At 46.0% G+C, this 6,000-nt stretch overlaps 2 non-coding genes across 2 annotated transcripts; one reads left to right on the plus strand and one right to left on the minus strand.

Annotated features, from left to right (window-relative positions):
• Positions 1-5,058: 5,058 nt before the first annotated feature.
• On the minus strand, positions 5,059-5,130 carry trnae-cuc (transfer RNA glutamic acid (anticodon CUC)). Its single transcript has one exon. It is a non-coding gene; the product is annotated as a tRNA-Glu (tRNA).
• A 798-nt stretch (positions 5,131-5,928) lies between these two features.
• On the plus strand, positions 5,929-6,000 carry trnaa-cgc (transfer RNA alanine (anticodon CGC)). The gene has a single exon. It is a non-coding gene; the product is annotated as a tRNA-Ala (tRNA).

The raw sequence follows: 6,000 nt of genomic DNA on the forward strand, positions 1-6,000 counted from the left end.
TGTCGTGTGTGTGTGTCAGGCTGGCCCAGGATGCTGTGCATGTTGCTTCTTTTTTGACATTAAGATGTAGGCTGACACGGATATTATAAAGGCCTACTTTAAAAAAAGAAAGATTTTTCTTGGCGACCTTGGGTTGGACTGGCCGTTCAAGAATTGTCCATTTGTCCCATTATAGACACTAACATTCCAACGAGTGAATGTGATTATGAATGGACAAAGGCATTCAGCAGAGGGGACCTATGACCTTTGACCTGGGTGACACAACGTTGATCCAAGCATCTGAAGCCAGCGTTTCTGTTCCCAGTTTGCTGACTGGTCGTCAGTAGCAGGACGTCTCTTTTCATTGAGTTGATTTCTGTTTCTGTCTGTTGCTCCGCTGTTTCAGAGTCAAATGAAGAGATTTCTGATGTTGCTGTTTGTGTCCTGCAGATGTGGAGCAGCTGCTGGTGATTAAAGAAGAGGTTCCCCCTGAGCTGCAGGACCCAGAGCCCCCCCACATTAAAGAGGAGTGGGAGGAGCTCTGGACCAGTGAGGAGGGAGCGCAGCTTCAAGGGCAGGAGGAGGCTGATATCACCACGTTCCCCTTCACTCTGGTCCCTGTGAAGAGTGAAGGGGACGAAGAGAAACCTCAGTTCCCACAGCTTCATCAGAGTCTAACTGAGGAGAACTTGAAAGAAGAGTCTCTGAGCAGGAGCCCAATTCATCCTCTGAAAACAGAAGCTGATGGAGAAGAGAGTGGAGGACCAGAACCAGAACCAGCCAGCAAGGTAGATCCAGATACACTTGTACAACCTAAGACTGAAGACCAGATGTCAGACTCTTCTGAAGCTGAGACTGAAGTCAGTGAGGATGATTGGGTCAGACCTGATAACACGGCCACCTCTGAGCACAAGGAACCCTTTGGCTCAAGGAGGAATTTGCTTCAGAAACTGAGCCCAGGACAGGAAGTGAGTCATTGCAGCTCAAAAGAGCAAAAACTAAAAACTGGAAGAGAATCAGAAATCATCAGGAACGTGACCTTTGGTCCTTCTGAATCTGAGACAGAAGTCAGTGAGGATGAGCGTCCATTTAGGTGCTCAACATGCAGTAAAGGTTTTCGTTACAGAAGTAGTTTGGATACTCACATGAGAACACACTCTGGTGTGAAACCATTCCCATGCTCAGTGTGTGGCAAAAGATTCTCAGAAAAGCGACATCTTAAAACGCACATGAGAACACATACTGGAGAAAAACCATTCCCCTGCTCAGTTTGCGGCAAAAGATTTTCTGTAAAGGGATGTCTGAATAGACACATGAGAACACATACTGGAGTGAAACCATTCCCATGCCCAGTTTGTGGTAAAAGATTCTCAACGGGGAATCTGAAATCACACATGAGAACACACACTTTGGAGAAACCATTCCCCTGCTCAGTTTGTGGCAGAACGTTTTCAGAAAAGGGATGTCTGAAAAGACACATGAGAACACACACTGGAGAGAAACCTTTTCCATGCTTACTTTGTATCAAAAAATTTTCAGAAAAGGGATGTCTGAAAAGACACATGAGAACGCACACTGGGGAGAAACCATTCCCCTGCTCTGTTTGTGGCATAAAATTTTCAGATAAGGGATGTGTGAAAAGACACATGAGAACACATACTGGGGAGAAACCATTCCCTTGCTCAGTTTGTGGCACAAGATTCTCAGTGAAGGCACATCTAGAATCACACATGAGAGCACACACTGGGGAGAAACCATTCCCCTGCTCAGTGTGTAGTAAAAGATTCTCAGAAAAGGGACATCTGAAAAGACACATGAGAATGCACACTGGGGAGAAACCATTCCCCTGCTCAGTTTGTTGCAAAAGATTTTCAGAAAGGGGATGTCTGAAAAGACACATGAAAGTGCACACTGGGGAGAAACCATTCCCTTGCTCAGTATGTCATAAAAGATTCCCAGAAAAGGGACATCTGAAAAGACATATGAAAATGCACACTGGGGAGAAACCATTCCCCTGCACTGTGTGTGGCAAAAGATTCTCAGAAAAGGGATGTCTGAAAAGACACACGAGAATGCACACTGAGGAGAACCCTTCCCCTGCTCAGTTTGTGGTAAAAAATTCTCAGAATAGGGACATCTGAAAAGTCACATGAGAACCCACACTGGGGAGAAACCATTTCTCACGACTTGGCTCTGAAGCAATGGCAAAACAGTGGGAGATGTGGGTAGGAAGCCAAATAATGTTTTTTTTAACCAAGAAAACAACAACAAAACAAAATAGAACAAAAAGAGCCATGGGATTTGACAGGCAATGGAGTCAATGTTATGGTTGCATGAGTGTAAGGGAGCTGTAAGGAAGAGATGTTGGCTGCTGAAAATGAAAGTGACAATGGATGAGGAGGAAGAGCGGCTCCTGGCCGGCAAGGCGGGTTCTTTATGAAGAGAGCAACTAACCAACTAGGAGGAATGAACAGCTCCCCACTCTCCAGCTCCCTGCTGCAACACAAGAAACATCATGAAAGACATCAGCCAAGGGACCATCACACCCCCCTACAAGAACAGGGTCCTGAAGGGAATCCCGCTACCAAAATACCATGAATGTAATTTTTCTTGAATCCCAAAATGATAATTCACTAAACCTCTAAAAACCATATACGTCCCCCATTGGACTGCTCAGATAAGGTCAAACTATCAGGAGGGGAACCAGTGGCCTGCTCCGGTGGTCCAGCATCTCTTGTTGCAATTTAAGAGGCTAGGAAAAGACAAGAGGAGAACCAGAGAGAGGAAAACCGGTCACAATCAAATACCACACTGAGGAACTCTAGACAACACGTCCACCACCACTTTGTTGGTCCCCTTCACATAGCGAATATCCAGTATGACTGCAGGAACAGAGACCACCTGACTGGTCTCTGGTTGGGACACTGCAACGAATGAAGGAAGGTGAGTGGATTATGGTCAGTGGAGACAACGTGTCTACATGGAGAACAATGATGAGAACACACAGCTGAGAGACATCAGTCTTGCTGAGTTAGTTAACAAAGCTCCTCAGGTCAGGAAAACTTGAGACGACGCAACAGAGAAACTTCCTTTGTCCATCCTGTGTTGTGTGACTGAAGCTGAGGAGAAACTGAAACTAATCATGATGGTGGAGGCCAGACATGAAGGTTGTGGGTGTAAAGAGTTTTTGAAAGCAGAAGGGAAAACACATCAGGAAAGAGACAGGATGAAGCTGAAATCATGGAGCCACCATTGGACAGGAGGGTGTGAGGGCTGATCTGATTTCTCTGAGGTCACCATCAAAGATCCACTTGGCACCAAGTACTGATCTTTATATTGATGTATTGATCCCTTATCAAACACTGAATTGTCTTTGAGATGTGTGAAAATAAATGAGTGGGCGGAGTCTCTGATATCAGTGATGTCATCCAGCTGATGGAGAAATATGTGACATCAGCTGGAGCCTCCGGTGAAGTACCTTTAGTAGTAGTACACATGCAGTATACGCTCAGTACCGGCTCCTACACAGACACAGCGAGCGCTGCTTTAACAAATACATGGTTCCTATGGGAGGGATTGGTTGGATTTCCGGTGTATCAGGACCAGGACTGAAGTTGGTCCCTGACCGTCCTGGAGGGGCGGCTGTAACACAGGATGAGTTTTCACAGTGAAGGTCTTCTTCTTCTACAGCTGAATTAAAGTGTAAACAGCCGTCTACACACCTTTAACTGTCCTTATAAACTTGTCTTTTAATAAACTTTCTGTTCTCTTTTAAAGTTGTCAGTGCTTTTGTTGACATGCAGAGGCTCTACTTGATCACCACCCTGGTGTTTGACTATTTGGAGTGGATGTTCTTGTTATGATTTGTCTGTTTATCTGCTGCCCCCACGACCTGCGGTGGGAGCTAATTAGCAGTATGCACCAAAACCTAGTTAGACATGGATGCTCTCAAACCAAATCCCTGCCATCGTTCGAAATAATAAAAACACAAGAACACATCTGAGGTTCCTTTTTAGCTGGAATGTTCCTTTCAGAGCTTTAAGACTGAGGAGAAGGATTTTAAACTCTGTTCTGGATTGGTGATGTGGTCTCTCCTCCTAGTTCCTGTCCATGCACTTCTTCCTCCACTTCAAGACTGCAGCTGCTTTCTGGAGCAGCTGCAGTCTTGAAGTGGAGGTTCACTTTTCTGGACCTTTGGCCTTCCCAGCTCACCAGGGTGCTCCCAGCAACTGGAGACAGTTCTGGACCCATTGGGTCTGGTCCTGCTGACGCTATCTGCAATGCTCGTGCTAGCGCGAGTGGATAGGCCTGCCATTTAAATACCATCTTACTCACTCCACAGCAAATTCCAGGCGACTGAAATAAAACTCCAGAATATCAATTTAAAGTGTTTGTTGATAGAATCATTCTGGGGAGGAAACTTTTAGTACATCGCGGTTCTTTTTGAGGGACAAACCTCAGATTTCAGGTGTAATTTTACCTCTCCTCTAGTCGGTAGAAGTGGGCTCACGTTACAGCTTCAGAGGACTGTTATGCTACTGACTGAATGTATTCCTCAGCCATTGATGAGTCGGCCGATATTTATCTATAATATATATTTATATATCCAGTGACTTCTACCAGTGCTGTCTCTGTGCTGGGCTCTAAAACCAGACTGAAACCCTCAAATCAACTCTTGTTATGGAGGAAGTCACTCAGCTGATTAGCAGCTGCTTTCTCCAGGATTTTAGAGAGGAGGGGAGGTCAGCTATCAGTCCATAGTTGGCTAGAACCTCAGGGTATCCACAGCTTCCCTGACCAGGACTTGAACCCTAGGCTGTGGCAGTGAGAGCACCAATTCTAGCCACTAGACCATCAGGGACCACACTGACCAGAGTTTGTCCTTGCAGGAGTCAGTGACTTAATAGAGTCTAACAAAGGGTTGAACCTGAATGAGACAGTTTCCCTTCAACGTGGGGCCATGGCAGAGTGAACCAAGAACACTACAATGGGGGTGAGAGTGGAGCCATGATGGACTCACAGTTCATCACCTCCACCATCATGTGGACCACCTGATCACCTCAACCTCTAAATAACTCATTCCCTGACCGGGAATCGAACCCGGGCCGCGGCGGTGAGAGCGCCGAATCCTAACCACTAGACCATCAGGGACCACACTGAGCTCTCCAACAACAGAGACTATAAACAATGACTCAAGAACACAGGACTCTGTGGTCTCAGCTTGAGATGCAGAGGGTCCACCAAGACCACCAGACACCTCAGCCCCCTAAAGACAGTCCACCCCCAGGATCCTGTCCCCCTCTGCTCCAACTCAGCCCTCCATTCATAACGTGACTTTGTCTCAGTCTCTTCACAATGCCAGTCACTGAAACACTGACAATGTGATGGGGGCTTCCTGTCTTTACTGCATTTTTTTCAAGGCTCACAACTGCTACTTCCTACAGTCGTCTCTACTGTGTACTTGTACTACCAGTTGTTATGAGCAACTGTGGATTTCTAAATATTCCAGTCCTCAGTTTGCAACTGTATAGTGATGATGGATCAGTTTAGAGCTGTCAATCAATGTTAATAATTGATCTTAACATCTGAAGATTATTTTAGGAACACAAATACTTTTACTTCATTCTGAGGATGAGCAGACGTTCAATATAATTCTCATTTCCTGGTCAAAGACTCCTGCTAGTCAGAGAGGATCTGGGCTGGATTGGAAAGCTTCAGAGAGGAAAACCTTCACTCTGGACTGAACTGAGAACGGAGCAGCCTCAGCTTCCTGGAGCCTTACTTGCCTCTGTGGTCTAAGGCTGTGTGGGCTGACATCACAGTGAAACTACTGAGATCACAGAGCCTTTGAGATCACAGGCTGACTTCCTTTTTATCCCTAAAATGAAGGAGAAAAATGTTGTGTCTGTGTTTGTGTTGCTGCATCAGTTAAACAGTGACTCTGACAGAGGGGATGTAGCTCAGTGGTAGAGGGCATGCTTCGCATGTATGAGGCCCCGGGTTCAATCCCCGGCATCTCCA

This window comes from Aulostomus chinensis, chromosome 1, assembly GCF_037954235.1.
Source record: "Aulostomus chinensis isolate RoL2024-O1b breed Wild chromosome 1, RoL_Achi_v1.0, whole genome shotgun sequence".
Taxonomy (NCBI): Eukaryota; Metazoa; Chordata; class Actinopteri; order Syngnathiformes; family Aulostomidae; genus Aulostomus; species Aulostomus chinensis.